Below are 23,623 nucleotides of genomic sequence, written 5' to 3'. Positions count from 1 at the left end.
AAGGTAAAATACTCCTGCACTTTAGCTGGGATGATTCCCCCCACCAATTGCAACCAGTAAGAATTAACCTTCCAAAACCACCCTTGGGGGCCGCCACCGATTTTTAAAGAAGGCACAACATTCGATGAATGATCCCGTATGCTTCTAGACAACGTCCCGGATATAGGGGAGCAGTAGTTCTGAACCTATTGCCAGATCAATCCGAGAAAGGGACTGTAGCAAAGCTGCATAGCATGAGTATTGTCTAACCCCAATATTCCTGTACCTCCACACATCTCGCTATCCTACGTCATCCAAGATATGTGAAAGCACTGTTGAAGGGCCCGAATCCTCTATGGTGACAGTGTGAAATTGAAGTCCCTGATAATTAACACTGGCAGAAGCGGGCAGTTAGTCACAAAAGATAACTCTTAAGAACAGACAAAGCATCCCTTTTGTTTACTACGTTTCCTGCTGAATTGGAAAGGAATATTACAGTGTATCATAGCATAACACCACATGCATGGGTGGAATATACTGAATAAAATTGATGTCCCATCCATGCACAGTTCAGAAGGGGAATATTGTCCTAAATCAAATGTGTTTCAGAAAGACATACTATATTGGGCTGAAAACTCGACACTGCCATCAACACCATGACAGTGACATCAACAACTTGTCCCTCATTCTGATCGAGCAGATCCCGATTTAAAAGAGAAAGTTATTGGATTTTTAAATTAAACACAATGTGCCCTTATGCCCTCCTTCCTTCTGTATGATAAATCCATTTCTCTGGTTATTTAATATCCGCACACTCTCTTACCATCCGTTATGCTTTTATCTTTATTCAATATTATTGTTCTATTATCTAAATATATTCATGTGTACATCACCATCACAGTCCCATTTGGGATTTCTCTCCATTTACATACCTCCCTTGGCATCCAGCGCCGTCCCTTCTATCTCTAATGTTGTCTCCCTTCTATCTTTAGCGTTCTCTCCGATAGCAGCGAACCATTGGTCTCACCACGCATGCGCCACGCTCTGGTGCAAACAAGGTCCGTCTCTAACGATGCCTCCAACAGTAGAGAGTCACTGGACGTACCGTGCGTGCGTGGTAAGTTTATCTACCGTCTTCCTGACCTACACATATTCAAGTCAGTTAATCCACTAGGACAATCCTCTGCTGTGCAATATCACATCTTAGCACAAGCCTCCAACAGGTTTGTCTCTTTCCTCCTCTACCCCCCTCAACCGTGGGAGTCAGTTTATGGCCAGCAGTCCTCACAGGGGCACGGTCTGTCAGCTCACTAATTCTCACAGGACACCACACCACCAAGGCCTTATAAGCTGGACCCCATGAGTGCAGGGGAAACCCCACAGCCAGCTGGACTTCTAGTACACCAGGGGCATCAACTTCAAGCAGATGCAGCTCAGAGTCACTGTTACCAGCTAACCCCCCCAGGTCTGACATGTTGATCCCGTTTGAGTTCTCCAGTACTCCAGCTCTACTGCACCCCTAATCTAGATCCGGATCGTCAGAGGCGTCCCTGTCTGAGTCTTCTATAAGGAGTGGGAGGGTTACTGCATACATGACCTATGGTCCATTTTAAGCTCTTTACCAACTAAAATGGACTTGGAAGGGGTGATCAACAAGGTGGATCAACAAGACTGTATTACAAGACTGGAAGAATCTACGCAGTCACAACAAGGTCATGAACTTCTCCATAATGTTGCAGTTGGACAATAAATAAAATAGGGGAAGTCAAAATAAAATCAAACTAAGAAGGATCCCCCAGACGGAGGCTCGCATTGGGGAGGTCTGTTCCCGTGGTCAACAGAGGGTATTTTACTGACTATGGGTAAGCAAGATGTGGCTAAATGTTAAGGTTAATGTGAAGGTTGCACATCACATGTAGTTAGATGTGTATAGGCACTAGAACTTTATGTTCAATTGATATTTTTTACTTATGTTTAAATGGGGGTGTAATGGACAAGTAATGCATATCATGATGCAATTATTGTCAGAACCCATTTTTTTTACCCTGTACTACTTCTCCATGGCATTCGTATTGTCCCTTTGTGATGTTTTCACTTTTTATCAAAGATGTCCATGCAAATTTATATGTATGTAATCAATAAAGAAATTTTTAGTACCATTGTATTTTAAAGTTGGCTTAATTTTGTTGGTAGGTGTCAGTTAGAATATGGCCAAACAAAATGGATCAAATTAAGATGGAGATTTTTTAATAGGTAGGATTAACACAAACTATATGTAATTTATTTATTTTGTCATTGTATATGTGACCCCAAAATTGGTGTATTGGTGTAACTAAGAGGAATCCCAGATTCCCATTGGTTGACCTCCCTGAGGTGGCACATACTATCTTCAGCACAGTACTGGACCGGCCACAAGACATGAAAATCGTGCTAGACCATGTTCACCGTTTATCAACTATTAGCCGGTCACCTGAGAAAGCGCTGACCTACACCCGTCTGGAGATGGTGGCTTGTTTGCTGACTTAGGGCATGGGACCTAAAGTATCCTTTTAGCTGGAGATGTTCCGGCTAATTGAACTTACCAAATGGAGTTTCCTTCGTGTTTGTGGTCTAGCATTGTCTAAATTGTGCTCCTCTCACCCCTTTTCTCTCATATGTCGTTAATGGCTCCTTGTTCTTATTGCACCTGGCAATAAGCCTCAAGCTGGTGAGTCGGGTGATAATGCAGTGTACCATATGGGATTTTGAATACGGAAGTCTTTCACTCCATTTGGCAACGCCATGCCATACCCTGTGGACAGCGATTGATTGGAGCCAATTCCATTCTACAACAGGACAAAAGCACACCTACAAATTATGCATGAACTAGTTGCCTGCCTAGTCACCAGATCTAAACCCCATTAAGCTGCTGTGGGAGCAGCATGACTGTAAGGTACGCAAAACAACTTGTTTTGCCAATACAACTTGTTGGGAAGCATGGGAGAAATTTCGCCAGATTATTTCAGCAAATTAACAGCTAGAATGTCAACGATCTTCAATAATGTGATTGCAGCAAAGGGAGCATTCTTTAACAAAAGCAAAGTTTGAAGGAGAAATTATTCTTTCAAATGAAAAAATATATATTTCAAACCTCGTTAATGTCTGGACTATATTGTTTATTCAATCATTTTAATAAAAATATGAGTTTTCATGGAAAACACAAAATTGTCTAGGTGACCCCAAACATTTGTGTGGAAGTGTACCTTCACAACTCCAAATACAGCTCTGCAAAGTGTCTATATATGTCCTGTGTCTTAATTAACAGGTGTATCCATAGGTGTTTTGAGCCGCTAAATTCAAAACAAAAAAATTGTATATAGGGCTTCATTCATAATGCATACCTGCATAAGCAATGCTAATTACAACTTATAGTACTTATACTAAGTAAAATATTCCCTGAATGCATTACTTAATGTATATATACGGGCAGCACAGTAGCTCAATGGTTAGCACTACAGCTAGTTCCTTCTGAACTGTAAACAAACAGGGGCATGGAAGCTGCGCTCAGGGAGATTCCGTCCGGCAGAGGTGGCTGGCCACTTCCATCTGTCCCTATTTTTCAGCATTGTAGGTGCTGGGATATGGTGACGGACGGGAGTGGCCAGGGCAGCCAAAAGCTCCCTGAGTGCAGTAAACAAACAGGGGCAAGGATCAGATGGACAGCGTTGTGGGACATCAGGAGCGATGGAGGAGGTGAGTACAAGTTTTTTTGTTTTCTTTTAAAACCTGCCCTAGCCCATCACTAATTTAATGGTAATCTCGGATAACACCTTTAAAGAGAATGTGTCTGGTGGATGTGGGACAACCACCCACAGGTCCTTATGGGGTGTTCATACTTACCTAGATGTGAGTCCGATGGGCAGGGTTGTAACTAAAGGAGGTGCACAGAATGCAGTAGAAACTGAGCCAAAGAGGCTTAGGAGGGCCCAAAAGGGCACTTTCCCATATGAGAATACACAGAGCAGACCAAAGACTTTGCACAGGGCCCATCAGCTTCAAGCAATGCCACTGCTAATGAGGCACCTTCACTGCTTGTGGAGTGAAGCTAGGGTGTCCTACTTCAGTTTCATAGTACATGCTGCATGCCTACAGAGCTTGTGCAGTGAAGCCAGAGTGTACTACTCAAGCTTCACTAGCAACATCAAGAGCTCCGGACTGAGGTGAGTATAAATGTTTTTTTTTTATGCAGTCACAATAATTATACAGGGATATTTGGAACACTGAACCACGAGTCCATAAGGACCTGTGGGTGAACTTGACAGGTTCCCTTCAAGTTTTTAATATCACTTTCATGTTACAATGCTGATGACCGATATGAAAGGAAAATCTTTAATTTATTGTCAGGATCTGAACTGGCGTCCTTTGTCTTACCAGTCAGTTCTCTACCAGTGTGCTATGTAGCCTGATTGTTTTATACCTGTGTTCTTGTTGCTGGTGTTTCTGATTTACCTGCTGTTTTTAGTTCTCAGCTGTGTTAATTTGTATTATCCAATCAAGAGTCCATTTCAGGCTGGTTTTGTCATTCAGTATTTGCTAGGTATTGCTGGCTGTGTTCTGTAGGAACATCTATACTTTCTAAGTAGCTTGTTTCTTTGACTGTGGTGAGAGATTCTGTGAAGTTTGTCTGTTCTCTTGTATTCACCCACCACTTTCCTGTCTGTTCCCCTTTGTCTGTGGCAGGCTTTAATAGTGAATGTATTGTGTATCCGCACACTCTCTTACCATCCGTTATGCTTTTATCTTTATTCATTATTATTGTTCTATTATCTAAATATATTCATGTGTACATCACCATCACAGTCCCATTTGGGATTTCTCTCCATTTACATACCTCCCTTGGCATCCAGCGCCGTCCCTTCTATCTCTAATGTTGTCTCCCTTCTATCTTTAGCGTTCTCTCCGATAGCAGCGAACCATTGGTCTCACCACGCATGCGCCACGCTCTGGTGCAAACAAGGTCCGTCTCTAACGATGCCTCCAACAGTAGAGAGTCACTGGACGTACCGTGCGTGCGTGGTAAGTTTATCTACCGTCTTCCTGACCTACACATATTCAAGTCAGTTAATCCACTAGGACAATCCTCTGCTGTGCAATATCACATCTTAGCACAAGCCTCCAACAGGTTTGTCTCTTTCCTCCTCTACCCCCCTCAACCGTGGGAGTCAGTTTATGGCCAGCAGTCCTCACAGGGGCACGGTCTGTCAGCTCACTAATTCTCACAGGACACCACACCACCAAGGCCTTATAAGCTGGACCCCATGAGTGCAGGGGAAACCCCACAGCCAGCTGGACTTCTAGTACACCAGGGGCATCAACTTCAAGCAGATGCAGCTCAGAGTCACTGTTACCAGCTAACCCCCCCAGGTCTGACATGTTGATCCCGTTTGAGTTCTCCAGTACTCCAGCTCTACTGCACCCCTAATCTAGATCCGGATCGTCAGAGGCGTCCCTGTCTGAGTCTTCTATAAGGAGTGGGAGGGTTACTGCATACATGACCTATGGTCCATTTTAAGCTCTTTACCAACTAAAATGGACTTGGAAGGGGTGATCAACAAGGTGGATCAACAAGACTGTATTACAAGACTGGAAGAATCTACGCAGTCACAACAAGGTCATGAACTTCTCCATAATGTTGCAGTTGGACAATAAATAAAATAGGGGAAGTCAAAATAAAATCAAACTAAGAAGGATCCCCCAGACGGAGGCTCGCATTGGGGAGGTCTGTTCCCGTGGTCAACAGAGGGTATTTTACTGACTATGGGTAAGCAAGATGTGGCTAAATGTTAAGGTTAATGTGAAGGTTGCACATCACATGTAGTTAGATGTGTATAGGCACTAGAACTTTATGTTCAATTGATATTTTTTACTTATGTTTAAATGGGGGTGTAATGGACAAGTAATGCATATCATGATGCAATTATTGTCAGAACCCATTTTTTTTACCCTGTACTACTTCTCCATGGCATTCGTATTGTCCCTTTGTGATGTTTTCACTTTTTATCAAAGATGTCCATGCAAATTTATATGTATGTAATCAATAAAGAAATTTTTAGTACCATTGTATTTTAAAGTTGGCTTAATTTTGTTGGTAGGTGTCAGTTAGAATATGGCCAAACAAAATGGATCAAATTAAGATGGAGATTTTTTAATAGGTAGGATTAACACAAACTATATGTAATTTATTTATTTTGTCATTGTATATGTGACCCCAAAATTGGTGTATTGGTGTAACTAAGAGGAATCCCAGATTCCCATTGGTTGACCTCCCTGAGGTGGCACATACTATCTTCAGCACAGTACTGGACCGGCCACAAGACATGAAAATCGTGCTAGACCATGTTCACCGTTTATCAACTATTAGCCGGTCACCTGAGAAAGCGCTGACCTACACCCGTCTGGAGATGGTGGCTTGTTTGCTGACTTAGGGCATGGGACCTAAAGTATCCTTTTAGCTGGAGATGTTCCGGCTAATTGAACTTACCAAATGGAGTTTCCTTCGTGTTTGTGGTCTAGCATTGTCTAAATTGTGCTCCTCTCACCCCTTTTCTCTCATATGTCGTTAATGGCTCCTTGTTCTCTGAAGCACCTGGCAATAAGCCTCAAGCTGGTGAGTCGGGTGATAATGCAGTGTACCATATGGGATTTTGAATACGGAAGTCTTTCACTCCATTTGGCAACGCCATGCCATACCCTGTGGACAGCGATTGATTGGAGCCAATTCCATTCTACAACAGGACAAAAGCACACCTACAAATTATGCATGAACTAGTTGCCTGCCTAGTCACCAGATCTAAACCCCATTAAGCTGCTGTGGGAGCAGCATGACTGTAAGGTACGCAAAACAACTTGTTTTGCCAATACAACTTGTTGGGAAGCATGGGAGAAATTTCGCCAGATTATTTCAGCAAATTAACAGCTAGAATGTCAACGATCTTCAATAATGTGATTGCAGCAAAGGGAGCATTCTTTAACAAAAGCAAAGTTTGAAGGAGAAATTATTCTTTCAAATGAAAAAAATATATATTTCAAACCTTGTTAATGTCTGGACTATATTGTTTATTCAATCATTTTAATAAAAATATGAGTTTTCATGGAAAACACAAAATTGTCTAGGTGACCCCAAACATTTGTGTGGAAGTGTACCTTCACAACTCCAAATACAGCTCTGCAAAGTGTCTATATATGTCCTGTGTCTTAATTAACAGGTGTATCCATAGGTGTTTTGAGCCGCTAAATTCAAAACAAAAAAATTGTATATAGGGCTTCATTCATAATGCATACCTGCATAAGCAATGCTAATTACAACTTATAGTACTTATACTAAGTAAAATATTCCCTGAATGCATTACTTAATGTATATATACGGGCAGCACAGTAGCTCAATGGTTAGCACTACAGCTAGTTCCTTCTGAACCGTAAACAAACAGGGGCATGGAAGCTGCGCTCAGGGAGATTCCGTCCGGCAGAGGTGGCTGGCCACTTCCATCTGTCCCTATTTTTCAGCATTGTAGGTGCTGGGATATGGTGACGGACGGGAGTGGCCAGGGCAGCCAAAAGCTCCCTGAGTGCAGTAAACAAACAGGGGCAAGGATCAGATGGACAGCGTTGTGGGACATCAGGAGCGATGGAGGAGGTGAGTACAAGTTTTTTTGTTTTCTTTTAAAACCTGCCCTAGCCCATCACTAATTTAATGGTAATCTCGGATAACACCTTTAAAGAGAATGTGTCTGGTGGATGTGGGACAACCACCCACAGGTCCTTATGGGGTGTTCATACTTACCTAGATGTGAGTCCGATGGGCAGGGTTGTAACTAAAGGAGGTGCACAGAATGCAGTAGAAACTGAGCCAAAGAGGCTTAGGAGGGCCCAAAAGGGCACTTTCCCATATGAGAATACACAGAGCAGACCAAAGACTTTGCACAGGGCCCATCAGCTTCAAGCAATGCCACTGCTAATGAGGCACCTTCACTGCTTGTGGAGTGAAGCTAGGGTGTCCTACTTCAGTTTCATAGTACATGCTGCATGCCTACAGAGCTTGTGCAGTGAAGCCAGAGTGTACTACTCAAGCTTCACTAGCAACATCAAGAGCTCCGGACTGAGGTGAGTATAAATGTTTTTTTTTTATGCAGTCACAATAATTATACAGGGATATTTGGAACACTGAACCACGAGTCCATAAGGACCTGTGGGTGAACTTGACAGGTTCCCTTCAAGTTTTTAATATCACTTTCATGTTACACAGCTGATGACCGATATGAAAGGAAAATCTTTAATTTATTGTCAGGATCTGAACTGGCGTCCTTTGTCTTACCAGTCAGTTCTCTACCAGTGTGCTATGTAGCCTGATTGTTTTATACCTGTGTTCTTGTTGCTGGTGTTTCTGATTTACCTGCTGTTTTTAGTTCTCAGCTGTGTTAATTTGTATTATCCAATCAAGAGTCCATTTCAGGCTGGTTTTGTCATTCAGTATTTGCTAGGTATTGCTGGCTGTGTTCTGTAGGAACATCTATACTTTCTAAGTAGCTTGTTTCTTTGACTGTGGTGAGAGATTCTGTGAAGTTTGTCTGTTCTCTTGTATTCACCCACCACTTTCCTGTCTGTTCCCCTTTGTCTGTGGCAGGCTTTAATAGTGAATGTATTGTGGGCCTACTCTGGTTGTTATGTTTGGCATGGTTAGTCACAATGAGAGACAAGAAAAACACAGCATGAAGAGGCAGTTTTTCTATTGTGGGGAATTTGGCCATTTTATTGAACATTGCAAGAGGCGTCTCATTGCAGTCCAGGAGGGAATGTTAAAAAGACACATGCATGATTTTGTATGCAATCTGGATAGATTTGGATTTATAAATCTTCTGGAATTTTGCTATCTGCCAGATCTCACCTGTGTAGTGACAGGGAGGAGATTAATATTATGATTGACTGTGGTTTGGCCCTGAACTTGATTGATGCTAAATTTGTGCAAGACTGCTCTTTGGAGTTAACTGGTTAGCGACCGCCCGCTGTGTATTCACGGCGGCGGCCGGGTCCCGCTGCATGGAGAGGGCTGATGGGCTGAGCCCTCTCCATAGCCGGTAAGTCTTTGCTGCATATTGCTAGCACCAATCGCGGGTGTTATAACAGCGATCGCTGCCGGAAAAGATGCCGGCAGCCTCAAAAAGACGGCGGCGCATGGGCGCCACCATCTTGCCTAGGGTCGTCGCTCCCTGTGACGTCATAGGGGAGCGGCGATCTGTCTCCATGGTAGCCTCGGGTCTTCCAAAGACCCGAGGCTATTTCGTTTTAGCCCCTTTATTACAATGTGCTGATAGCACATTGTAATGAATGAGGAGGAAAATCCCCATATACTGCCATACTGTAGTATGGCAGTATATGATAGGATTGAACAGACAACCTAGGGTTAAAGTACTCTAGGGAGTCTGAAAAATAGTAAGTTTAAAAAAAATTATAATAAAAAAACCTAAAAATTCAAATCACCCTTTTTTCCCTAGAACTGTATGTCAGTTCTAGGGAAAAAGGGGTGATTTGAATTTTTAGGTTTTTTTATTATAATTTTTTTTAAACTTTTTTTTATTTTTATTTTTTACTATTTTTAAGACTCCCTAGGGTACTTTAAATATAAATAAACAGTAAAAATCATAAACACATTAGGTATCGACGCATCCGAAAATGCCCGATCTATCAAAATATATTAATGTTTTTTCAATGTGTTTAACCCCGTAACGGAAAATAGCGCCCAAAGTCGAAAATGGCACTTTTTGGCCATTTTGAAAAATATAAAAAAATCTATAAAAAGTGATCAAAAGGTCATACAGTCCTAAAAATGATATCAATGAAAATATTATCAAATGTCGGAAAAAATGACACCACCCACAGCTCCGTACAACAAAGTATAAAAAAGTTATTAGCGCCAGAAATGGCAAAAATTTAAAAAAAAAACATTTCTACAGGAGGTTTTAATTTTTGTAAATGTATGAAAACATTATAAAACCTATACAAATTTGGTATCCCCATAATCGTACCAACCCAAAGAATAAAGTAGACTTTAAAGCTGTAATACCCAAGGACAGAAGAAAATGGCGCAAATGCGTTTTTCCACCATTTTCACTGCCTTTGGAATTTTTTCCCCGCTTCCCAGTACACGACATGAAATATTCAATACCATCACTATGAAGTGCAATTTGTTATGCAGAAAACAAGCCATCACACAGCTCTTTACATGTAAAAATAAAAAAGTTATAGATTTTTGAAGGTGGGGAGTGAAAAATTGAAATGAAAAAACAGGAAAGGGCCTGGTCCATAACTGGTTAAAAAAAGCTGACCTATACTATTCCTATCTCGGCAATTGATAACTTTCCTTTAAAATTATAGACTCAGGACAGTGCCCCTAGGTGAACACCACAGGGTAAATTGTTCCTATGGCGGGGCCAACTGTTACATGAATGTCATGACTCCAGATTGGCAGGCTATCCTGGGGTTGCAGATTTTTTTTTTTTAAATGCGGCGGTTTTTCCGAATCCGTCGGGTTTTCGTTCGCCCACGCCCCCCATTGCATGCATGCCGGTGCCGATGCGCCACAATCCGATCTCGTGCGCCAAAATCCCGGGGCAATTCAGGCGCAAATCGGAAATATTCGGGTAACACGTCGGGAAAACGCGAATCGGGCCCTTAGTAGATGACCCCGATTGTCTCTGACAGGGGTTTCCAGTTTGTAGCTTGTTTCTGGAGGGCATTTTGTTTGCAGGTTGGGAATAAAATTGTCCTTCTCAAATGGAGAGACTGAAAGGAAAAATCAGGATGTTGACCAGTTCTTTAATTTTTTATGTCTAATAATCAGGAAGATTGGGCAGATTTCTTACCGAATTTGTGCCATGATTCCTCCATGGCATGCTGCTCTCCGTTCTTCTGCTGTAATGGTAAACACGCTGTTTTTGGACGCTTTACTGGAGCAAAGTCATTGCTGCCAAAAGAGGAAATCTAATCTAAGAAATTAGTGGATGTTTGGGTAAGGAGCAATCCGGTGGCTGTCAGGAAAAGGAGAAAGATTGACCTTGTTGTAGGCGACCATGTTTGGCTCCTGACAAAAAAAATTGAAATTGAAAATTCCTTCTAAGAAGTTGCATCTTAAATTTGTCGGTCCTTTTTGGGTGACACAACTTATTAACGACTTTTCGGTCAGATTGGACATTCTCCCCTCACGGAAAATAAACTTGGTGTTTCATGGCTCTATTTTGGAGAAGGTGAGTTCAGGTGAGGCTGCGCCTGTGGGTGTGCCTCCCCTGGATTCTGTTGACGAGTACAAATTCTCCGTGATTGTAGACATGAAGAGGACCCTTCAGTATTTATTGACCTGGAAGGGCTATGGCATGGAGGTCAACTCCTGGGTCCGGGCCGCTGAGGTGTCTGCGTCCAGATTGGTGGCCTCTTTCCACCAAAGATATCTTGATAGAGCTTGCCCGAGGGATTTTCATGGAAAGGAAGGGGGGGGGGGGGTACTGTCAGGATTTCAACAGGCGTCCTTTGGCCTAGTTGCATATCTACTACCGTGCTATGTAGCCTGATGTTTTATAACTGTCTTTTTGTTGCTGGTGTTTCTGCATTATCTGCTGTTTTTAGTTCTCAGCTGTGTTAATTTGTATTATCCATTTTTATTTGTGGGCATCACACATATTCCAATGTTCACTTGAAGATACTGCACAATACTCTGATGGAACGGTTTATAATTAGCACATTTTGCACTTTATATATACATGTCTTTAGAAAGAAACTTTAAATCTGTTCTTCTCTGCACTTTACACTTATTATCTTTAATGATTAGATGGATTGGGAACTTGCTCTTTATGTAGTTCTATTTTTTGCACCTGTGCGGTGCTTATTTTGCACTTTATAAAATAAATTGATGGATGAGATATGATGAATTTATTGAAGTATTAAATATTCTTGTCATAATGCATGTAAAGCTACTACATATGCACTTTACAACAGTTTTTTTTTTCAAACTCTTTTTATTGTTTTAAAACTTTTACATATTAACAGTCAGCTGTTTTTGTGTTACATCAAGAGGTGATGTTATGACAACATGTGGTAACATCTGCATACAAGACCATACATACAGGTTTACATGCTGTAGGGGTACAACTCAAATGGTAGCCTTTAGAGCAGCACCAAGCAGCAGTCTTTCAGTTGAACAAAACAGGTGTTTTTATTTTGGACATAAAAATAACAGGCAAAAGGGCTTGCTCCAGCCGACAAAACAAAACGCATAGTCCACATGATAAATCTCAGTCCATGTTATCAAGCACAGTTCACATTAACAGGCACAGTACCATACTTCACCCTCCTGGGTTAGGAGCACCTTTTCAGTCCTAGACTTCCCCACACAGCAAGGCCCAGCTCTGGCTCAGCTATCCACCATGTCCCACTCAGCTACACACAGGTAGGGAACCGCCCACCCTTCTCCTGACACAGGTGGCTTTCAATAGTGCTGTAAGCTCTGGCCTGGAACGGGGGAGCAGCCATCCCAATCAGTACTGTGACTGTTCCAGAAAAAAAACATCCCGGATCAGCTGCATTGCAGCTGTGCTAAAATAACAAAAGTGCGTCAGTGGCTGAATGCTGGTTTTTACTTCACCAAGGCCAGGCACCACGGGGACATGTATATCTACCATCCACCACAACACCTTGTGCCTTTCTAGAATACCCAAACCTTCCTTCCAAAAGATGGTGATATATATTATCCTTGATTATTCTTAGACATGTAGTCTCTCCATGGGGCCCAAATTTTAAGGAATCACTTTTACCCAGATCCCAATGGATCAACTCTTCCATACGGTATATTTCTTCTATTTTTTGTGTCCACTCATGTTTAGTAGGTGTCCTGGGAGCTGAGGGATTAATAGTTTTGCTGCCGTTAATAAGAACAACGGAACATTATCTATTTGTGGTGTGAGTGTGTGGTTTGGGATACATAGCAAAATCAATTTTGGGTCTAGTTTCAAAGTCGGAAGACAGATTTTATTAATTTCTGACACTGTGGATTGTCAGTAGTTCTTTATCTTTAGCCAGGTCCACCATAGGTGGTAAATATCTCCTTCTGAACCCTAACATCTCCAGCATACCTCTTGTGTAACACATGCAGGGTTTTATACCACCTAGTCAGGAGTTTTCTTGTATGCGTATACATTTGGTGAAACCATGTGCTGCTTTTAACATTCCTTTAATATCTCTGTCTGTGAACTGGGTCCCTAGATAATTTTCCCATTTTGCTATGTATCTGTAGGGAAAGGAAGTATTCATAAATCTGTTTAGTACTTCTTTTCAGGGGCGGTTCTGCAACCATCTGTTTCTCTGGGTGTCTTAATTTTCTCTGGGTGTCTTAAATTTTTCGTATATCTTCTTACATGTGGTGGATAGGGTATGTTTCTGAAGGAAGTTAACTGTTCTACTCTTATCTATTAACCAGTCCACTTTGCCCTGCAACTCGTCAGCTAACTCCAGCCAATCTCCTACTGTAATATCAGAGTAGTCATCCCAAAAGGAGGGTTCACTATGTTTTAACAGATTATCTACATATGGGGCCAAGTCCATAGGCATTAATCTTGTGTATTTCCCCATTAAGTGCCATTTCTTATTTAGGGAAAGGTAGTTAGATAGCATTCCCTTCATCAAACAACTGTGTGATACAATATTTTTATATCTATATTCTATGCCCCAAATCTGGAGTTTTTCCTCTCTGGTAAAAAGGTGTTTCTCTGACTGGGTTCAGAGGCTATCGGGTTCTCTGTGTAGTAATGTGTAGCAAGCGTCACATTTGGGCCACCCGGTATTAGATAGTAAAATCTGGTAGCGGTCTGCATCTGGTAGCGCAATCTAGACTTTTTGTTTGCCCAAGTAAAGACTCGGAACAATTTCTGCACACTCATTAGGAATTGACGTGGTAATGCTACTGGTGCTGTGTGCAAAAGGTATGTAAATTTTGGCAGAATGTAAATTTTCAGTAGATTCTTCCTCCCGAACCACGACAGGTATGGGATTTGGATTGATTTTATTTGTGTCTCTATGTTCTTCATAAGAGGGACATAATTTAATTTATAGATTGCTAATCCCTTAATCCTGCTGTCTTGTCTAATCTTCCTAATTATGGTCTCCATAACTAAAATGAACAGGCTGGTCGTTAATGGGCACCCCTGTCGGGTGCCGTTGGTTATCTGAAAGGCAGCAGACAGGGTGCCATTCACCTTCACCCTAGCGTTCGGTGCAGAGTAAAGTGACATGATAGCACCAACAAATTGCTTCAGAAAACCAAATTTAAGCAGGGTTTGTCTCATGTATAGCCAGCTCACTCGGTTGAAAGTCTTCTCGGCATCAGTACCAAGAAGGACCGACGGCAGCTTATTTTTCCGAGCATATTCTATTAGACTGATAACTCCACAGGTATTATTCCTGCCCTGGCGCCCTGTTACAAATCCTGTCTGTTCACATGCAATAATTTTTGTTAATAATGTGCTAATTCTTCCAGCTATGTCTTTAGCCCACCATTTCACGTCCGCGTTCAGCAGCGAGATAGGGGGGTAACTGCTGCATAAACTCAGATCTTTCCCCTTTTTAGGGAGTATTGTAATATGTGCTTCTAGTGTGTGTGGGGGAATAGTGTCTCCTGTGAATAAGGCATTGCAAAGATCTGTGGATTGGGGTAATAGTATGTCTTTCGGGTTTCTTGTAGTAGATTATTGGTAGTCTGTCTGGACTTGGTGCTTTCCCTATGGGGATGCTGTCAGATCAGTAATCGACAATACACGGGTCAACCAGTCACTCCGAATCAGATAGCATGTGCACGCACATCTAAGAAAGACTCAGACACTAAGTTCAGATTATGCTTCGTACAGCCCTCTGTCAGCACTACTGAGTTTATTGAGATACGCAAGTATTTATACAGGAAGGCTTGGTAAGCATTGCAGTTTATCTGACATCACACTACTTGGAACATGCTGATTGTTCCTAGAATGCCGCTGTATAAACATTTTCCTCGCATTGCTTCTTGGGAGTAGTCTTGAGTCATCAGCACCATGAGTGTCTGGGTGCGGTACAAAGGATGTCGGCGCCAACTTAAATTACATATCTTGCTTCATAGCTGATAGCTTAGTAGCAGGGAAAAATTTGAATTTGAAGCATATAAAAGTATAAAACATTCATATGATACCTGGCAATGCTACTTAATATTTTGCTTAATTCTTCCTGGGTAAGTGGTCGCAATAGGGATAGTCTGCCTGTCTCCGTCAGTGATGGAAGGTCTAATTTATCTAAAAAGGAGTTAATAGTTAGGGGGGTTTGTTTTTCTTGTTTATCATTATAAAATTTATGGAACTCTTCGGCAATCATACCAGTTGCTGATGGGTTGGCACCATTATGTGTGGAAATTGAGCAGATATATGCTTTCTCTTTTTGCTTTTTATTTATTGGAGACATTAACCTGTTTCCCCTATTTCCATGAGCATAGAATTTGCTTTTTGATATTTGCAGCAGTTTTGCTGAGTGTACATTTAATAGATTTTTGACTTTGTTCCACATGTCTAAAAGTTCTTAGAATACAGATTGAGCTTTACTCTTTTTGTGCGCTGTTTCTAAAACAGAGATGTGGTTCAGCATTCCATTAATAGTCTGGTGCGTCTTTTCTGTATATATGCAGCAATGGAAATGAATTCCCCTCTCGCAACAGTTTTATGCGCTTCCCAAATGTATGGGAGCGAGAGGTCTTCTCTATTGGTAAGTGTAAAGTATTCTTGCAGTTTATCTCTAACTGTGGTTAGGTGCGTTGGATCTTCTAGTAATGTGCTGTTTAATGTCCACATCCAGTCTGGACTGGGAAGAGTTGGGATACATATAGTAAATTCTGTCGGTGCATGGTCGACGTGTAAGATGGGCTGTTTTGATCCATTCCACCTGTTGGTCTGAAATAAAAATGTAATCTAACCTGTGGTAAGACTGGTGTGTAGCAGAAAAGAGGGTGTCATCTTTTACTGAAGGGTTCACTAGTCTCCAAGCGCCTACCAGATGCAGTCTGCCAACCTCATCCTTCAGGGAGGCCAGTGGGTCTGGCCTGTGGTGTCCAGTAATGGGTCAAGGCAAATATTAAGATCTCCCACTAAGAAACATAGTCCTTCTTTAAATAATTAAAAATTCTGGAGTGTACTCATGAGCCACTGCACCTGCGCCATATTAGGTGCATATACATTTGCAATAGAGACGAGTTCTCTGCCTGTTAGTCCGTTAAACCCTTTAACGTAATAGTACAGCATGCATCGAGCCCCGGTGCATGGAGAGGGATCATGGGCTGCAAAGACTTACCGGTAACACCCGCAATCGCGACCACAATGCTGCCGGCGGCTTCAAAAAGATGGATCGTCTCTCCCTGTGACGTCATCAGGGAGCGGCGATCCGTTGCCATGACTTTGATAACCCTATCATTACAATGTGCTATCATCATATTGTAATGAGTGAGGAGGGAAATCCCCATATACTGCCATACTGTAGTATAGCAGTGTATGTTAGGATCGATAAGACAATCTAGGGTTAAAGTACCCTAGGGAGTCTGAAAAATAGTAAAAATAAAAAAATTAAAAAAAAATTATAATAAAAAAACCTAAAAATTCAAATCACCCCCCTTTCCCTAGAACTGATATAAATATTAACCCCTTATCACCCACACTAGTTTTCAGCTTAATGACCAGAATCGATTTTTCAAAACTGCCCTGTGTCACGATAATTGGTTATAACTTTGGAACACTTTAACATATCCAGGTGATTTTGAGACTGTTTTCCCGTGACAAATCGTACTTCATGTTAGTTGTAAACTTTAAGTGATAAGTTTTGCGTTTCGGTCTAAAAAAAAGTGAAAATTTGACAAAAGTCCGTAAGAATTCTTCATTTTCCAAGTTTGAAATGTTCTGCTTTCCAGACAGGAAGTAAAACTATCCAAAAAGCTTGATAATTAACATTTACGGAATGTCTGCTTTATGTTGAGATGATATGTTATGCATCCCGTCATTTTTCGAGGATGTTATGACTTTAGGTGCAATGTCGAGGATGTTATGACTTTAGGTGCAATTTTTCACATTTTCATGAAAATCCCCAAAACTCACTATTTGAGGGACAACTCAGCTTCCAATAGACTTTGAAAGACCTAAATAATAGTAAAACACCATAAGTTATCCCACTATAGAAACTTCACCCCTCAACATATGTAAAACAACTTCTATTAAGTCTATTAAGCATGTAAGTGTTTCACATGGGTTAAAACAATATGGACCTGTGATTTAGAAACTTTAGAATTTTTTTTGAAAATAAATTAATGTAGGCCAAAACTGACAGTTTCATAATAAATTAAACGCATGAAACGCACTGCAACATTTGATGCCCAATTTCTCCCGAGTGTACTGATACCCCATGTATGCATAGAATGAAAGCAGCGCTATTCACAGCAGATTTGTATTGTCACATTGTACAAGCCATAAATTTTCATTTTTTTGGTAGTACGAACATATGAGGGCTTATTATTTGCGGGATGAGATACAATGTATAGATAATTAATTTGGGGTGGGGTCTAAAGCTTATTCATGAGATTTTATTAACTATTTCAAGGGGGACACCGATTTTTAGCACTTTTTTCCCCTGCTCACCGTAACATAAAAATTTTTTTTCATCTTTATTCTCTGGTTTACTACTGTGATACCTCACTTATATAGTTTTTCTTACCTTTGCTCAATTTTACTGAGCAAAACCAATATTGGAAGAAATCAAATTTTTTTTTTACTATCAACAACTTTTCAGGGCCATAACTTCTGTATTTTTCTGTTGTCAGATCTGGGTGAAGGCTTATTTTTTGCGAAAAGAGCTGTTCTTTTCAGTCGTATCATATTAGGGAACGTAACTTTTGATCACTTTTTAGAACATTTTTTGTGATGGTGTTTGATGAAAAATTGTATATTACGGGAAGTTTTTCGTGTTTTTCTTTACGTCGTTCACCAAATACGGACCAAATATGAACTTTTTTTTTGTATTTTATATGCTTTATTTGCATTTTATGTGTAACTGGGGAGATTATGGGACTTTTATTTTATGTATTTATTTAATTATTATTATTATAAAATGACAATCTTTTTTTTTTTTTTTTACCTTTTTACATTTTCCACCTTTTGGCTTGAACAAGCGTTCATCCGATCGCTTGTTCAAGCCTTTACACTGCAATACACTTGTATTGAAGTGTACAGTGCAAGTAACTGAGCATGCTCAGTTACATACAGCCGGGTCCTGCCAGGAGGCGGAACCCGGCAGGGAGAGAAGCCGGCAGCAGGAGGGATCGGATCCCCCGGAAAGCACACCGGGGGGTCTGATCCATGGTGGTGACACTTAAACGTAAGGGGTTAAACACCCTGAAGAGTTTTTCCGATCCCGGGTGTAAGTGCCGGGTCTGGGCTGTAATATCACAGCCGGGCACCAGACTGACCCGATGTCCCTAAATCTTCTACTGAAGTGCCACCATAGAAAGGCGTCGCATCAGAAGAAATACCCTTAATGACCGCCATAAAAAGCTGATAGGGCAGTCATAAAGGGGTTAATAAACAGTAATAATCAAACACATTAGGTATCACTGCGTCCGAAAATGCCCGATCTATCAAAATATAATAACGGTTTTTCACTGTGTTTAACCCCGTAACGGAAAAATATAAAAAAAATCAATAAAAAGTGATCAAAAGGTAGCACAGTCCTTAAAATGATAGCAATGAAAACATCATCAAAAGTCACAAAAAATGACACCACCCACAGCTCCGTACACCAAAGTATGAAAAAGTTATTGCCGCCCGAAAATGGCAAAATTTAAAAAATGTTTAAATATAAGAAAACATTATAAAACATATACAAATTTGGTATCCCCCTAATCGTACCGACCCAAAGAATAAAGTAGACGTAAAGTAAAATAAATAAGACGTAGAAGTAAAATAGAATTTTTTTTCGCTACCCAGTAAACGGCATGGAATATTAAATACCATTGCTATGAAGTACAATTTGTTACGCAGAAAATAAGCCATCACGCAGCTCTTTACGTGTAAAAATAAAAAAGTAAGAGATTTTTGAAGGTGGGGGAATGAAAAATAGAATTGAAAAAACAAAAAAAGGCCTGGTCATTAAGGGGTTAATGAACAAGTATGTGCCTTCAGGGTCAGACATTTCTGACAGTAACTTAAACTGAACCATTTTTCGCACAGCAATCAAGACCCCTATAGAGGCTGTAGAGCTGGTGCTATGAAACCACTGCAGGTAATCCCGTCGTGGTATTTTAGGAATTTTCCCTACTTTAAAGTGTGTCCCTTGTATCAATATAACAGCCTAATAATTTGGTGGCTCTTGCAGGGCTCGTTCATACCTAGTACATTATATGTTACAAATTTCACATCAGTCATATTGGAAGTAATGTGGTATACATACTGTGACTGTTGCTTGTTTCACCAACTCATTCATCATTTCCAGGCCTAGGGTGAATCCTTCTCTCTCAGGTTGGAATGAAGGGTGTAAGGGGGACACAAGAGGTTGGAGAGGGATGACAAGACAAACAAATATAAATATAAGCAAAAGCAAAAAACATAACCGTTTTGCCTTGGTAGGCTAAACCTTAGGTTACACCCTCTGTCTCCAAAGTAGTACTGTGGACTCGTGCTCTCTAGTAGGTTGTTTCTCACACGGCGGGGCATGACTTTCATCGTGAAAAGACAGATCAGGTACCTCTTACTCAGTCAATGTCTATGAACTTATTTCCTGTTCTATTCAAAAACTCAAACACTAGTCGGAAACATTAACTCCTGAAATATTCAGAACAGATATATCTGTTTTTTCAAAGCGGAGTACCGCATGCCAAATGCCAAAGGCTGGTGTTGGTAGGGAAAGGGGGGGAGGGTGGAGTGGGATTTGAAAAAGTGGGAGGGGGGAAGAAGTAGGGTGTTGTTAAACCACCATCTGTTCTTAAACCATTTAACATAGGCATTTGGGGGACTATTCATCCTTCCTCTACAAGTTTCCTCTACAATTGAAGATGAACATAAAGTCCCTCTATAGTTACTGTCCCTTCATCAGTCTCGATCTGGGTTATTCTTTTCTTTGTTTTTCTTATTGCTGCCTGCTACTTTCCAAGTGTCCATGCTCTGTAGTGTGGGTGGAGTGGCATCTTCTTGGATGGGCATCCAGGAGGGTACTTGTATTGGTTCCATTCCCAGCTGCCCTTAGGTCTTCTGGGGTACGGATTACCAACTGTCTGCCATTCTTGGTGACTGAGATACAGAAGGGGTACTGCCGTCGGAATTGGTGACAGTTGCACAGCTCCTCGATGAGTGGCTTCAGCAGTCTTCTCTTTACAAGCGTGGAGGGCGCCAAATCTTGGAAAATGGATATGTCTCTTTCTGCATATTTTAACTCCGCTGTGCCTCTGGTTCCCTTCAGGATATCAGCCGCACCATTGTATCTAAGCAGTCTGCATATAACATCCTGCGGGGGAACTGTTGGTCGGTGTTTTGCACATAGTTCAATGTGGATGTGAGGCACCCGTTCCGGGCCTAAAATGTCTTTATATATTTCCATCGCCACCTTTGGTAGGCTATCACGGGGGATATCTTAAGAGAGTCCCAGCAGCTGCACCTACTTCCTACGGCTACGGTTCTCCTGGTCCTCCACCCACAGCAGAGCTGGATTGAGCTGGGCCCTGTGTTTCTCTATGTGGCTGGCGAACCGCTTCTACGAACTCCACCAAGGTTCCTTGTCTGCTCTCTAGCTCCTCCACCCGTGTGCAAATATGGCGGATATCCACCTTGATGCCTGCCAGTTCCGTAGCTATTGGGTTGAGGGCCTGGTACATGGTCTTTTTTATAAAATTTGGGAACACCAGGGCAATTGCGTTTTCCCCTCCCACTTCGGAGCACTCACCTCTGCTCTGCTGGTCTGAGCTGTGTCATAGGGCTCTTGCTGCATCTTGTGAGACTTGGCTTGTGGCGTGGACAGCTTTCTGTTTCGAAATTTGTCCAGATTTTGCTGTTGGGAGCTAGAGTGATGGGTAACTCTTTGTTCCTTAGATGTAGGGTTGCGATATTTCACCATTTCTGCTGAGATAAGGTGGCTTTTGTAGCTATTTCAGGAGTGCAATGTCGGTAGCTGATTTCTCACGCGGCCATCTCTTTGTCTGGCTTGGCCCCCTGCTGCTTTCTAACTGTAAGACGATACTAGAAGACCTGAGTGAAGTTGGCCCCCCACCTTGATCAAATCAAACAAAATTGGTGCCAAACATTTGTGCTACGTTTGTGCAGTAGAAATTTTAGTTTGTGCTCTATCATTTTTAAGATAATAAGTTTCCAGAAGTCAACCAGCCCCCCTCACATTGCCCAAATAGAAAAAAAACTGGTGCCAATCAATTGTGCTGTGTTTGTGCCGATTTGTGCTGCTCAAATTTTTGTTTGCGCGTCTTTTTCTTTGAATATATTAACAAAATTTTAAAGGTCAAAAGAGCAACCGACCCCCCCCCCCAGATTAACCGAATGAAACAAAAGTGGTGTCAAATGTTTGTGCAGCGAAAATTTTCATTTGTGCAGATATAATTTTTATGGTATGTTTAGGTGTTTACATAGGTTTAGGTGTTTATGATGAACTGGTAAAAAAACAAACCTAGTGACACTTCCCTGGTTTGATCACCAGGGGGAGCTAGCAAACACATTGGGGCTTATTTACTAAGGTCCCACAGCCGCATTTCCGTTGGGTTTCCCAACGTTTTCGGGGATCATGCCACAGATTGCATCCATGCAATCGGATTGTGACGCAATTGCGCCGGCTTTCACGCAACACAAAATGGGTGACGGACCGACAGACGATCCAATGGATTCGGACAATGTGCAGGATTTAACATTTAAAATTGTGTTGCAAGCCAACCACTTACATGCACTGGGAAGAAGATGGTGAACTCCAGCGTACCTGATCGGGGAAGCGACAGATGTAGGATATCGGGCGCACGCTGGTAGTGAATCTGGCAGACTTCATCCTTGTCAGACATTCTGGATCAGAGATCGTGCAAAGACCAGGTAAGTAAATGTGCCCCTTTGTACTTTGGAAGGAATGAACTCTGCTGACCTCTGGAAAAAATTATGAATATATAAAAAATTATAGCGGCACAAACAATATTTCCCCTATTCGGCACCTTCAGGCACAATCCCTTCTATTCATGCATGCCTTGTAGACCACTGCTGTGAGCATGAGTGGACAGGTCTCTGTTCTCCAAACGATGTTTTTTTGTCCCTCTAGTACAGTGCACTAGTTTCCATATGTCTTCCTCCATTTTATACTGATACTAAATAAAACTAAATATTTTTATATAAATCCCTGTTTGAAAATCAGTTTTTTTGTATAGGATGTTGCATTGTGCCATGTAGCCTGATTGTCTTTTTGTTGTTAGTGTTTCTGCAATACCTCTGCTGGTTTTAGTTCTCAGCTGTGTTCATTTATATTATCCTATCAGGGGTGGTCGGGCTCCATTTAAGGCTGGTTTCGTCATTCACTATTTGCTAGGTATTATTGTATCTGCAGCTTATCCCTGGCTCTGTTCTGTTGGAACATGTAAACTTTCTAACTAGCTTGTTTCTTTGACTGTGGTGAAGTTGTGTTGTATTCACTCACCACTTTCCTGTATGTCCCCCTTTTGTTTGTGTTTATTTAATAATGAGTGTTTTGTGGATTTGCTCTGGTTGTTACCCGTCCTATTTCCTGTCCTCCCTATAGCCCTACTTCCTGTATTCAGTCTGTGTGTTTTTGTGCATGCTGGGATTGTTAGTTTGTCAAGTTTTACTTGCAGCAATCGTTTCCTTGGGGGGGGGGGGGGGGGGCAAATTAAGTACACCAGACTTCGTGTTCAGAGAGAGAGAAGTTGTCAGGTCCAAGTTTGCTAGCCCGGGTAAGCTGACCATCACACACAGTCAGTGACTAGCTTAGCCCTAGTGTAAGGGACAGTTTTTCCTGCCGTTTCTCTAGTTCTTGCTGCTGTCGGTTTCCTGCTTCCTTGTAAACCATGACATTTATATCCATCAAATTGCCTTTTATTACTAGTACTGATCTTTGCCCATACATACAGGATAGGGATTATAGTACTGAACTGTGCCCATGCATACAGGATAGAGTTAGTAGTACTGATCTGCACCCATATATACAGGATAGGGGTAGTAGTACTGATCTGTGCCCAGATATACATGATAGGGGTAGTAGTACTGTGCTCTGCCCATAAATACAGGACAGGAATAGTAGTACTAAGCTGTGCCTATATAAACAGGATAGGGGAAATAGCTCTGAGCTGTTCCCATATATACATAAGGGTAGTGGTACTGATATGTGACCAGATATACAAGATAGGAGTAGTAGTACTAATCTATGCCGAAATAGTGAATGCGTTATGAAGACATAGACAGAAACAGCACACACACAAAGACAAACACATACCACTTACCTCACACATGTGCTCAGTCTCCGAACAGGACCTTCAAGACACCTGGGAACACAGGAGCCAGCAGGAGCGTAACATCAAAGCGTATGT

The sequence above is a fragment of the Engystomops pustulosus genome, chromosome 2, assembly GCF_040894005.1.
Source record: "Engystomops pustulosus chromosome 2, aEngPut4.maternal, whole genome shotgun sequence".
Classification (NCBI taxonomy): domain Eukaryota; kingdom Metazoa; phylum Chordata; class Amphibia; order Anura; family Leptodactylidae; genus Engystomops; species Engystomops pustulosus.
This window is presented reverse-complemented; position numbering follows the sequence as displayed.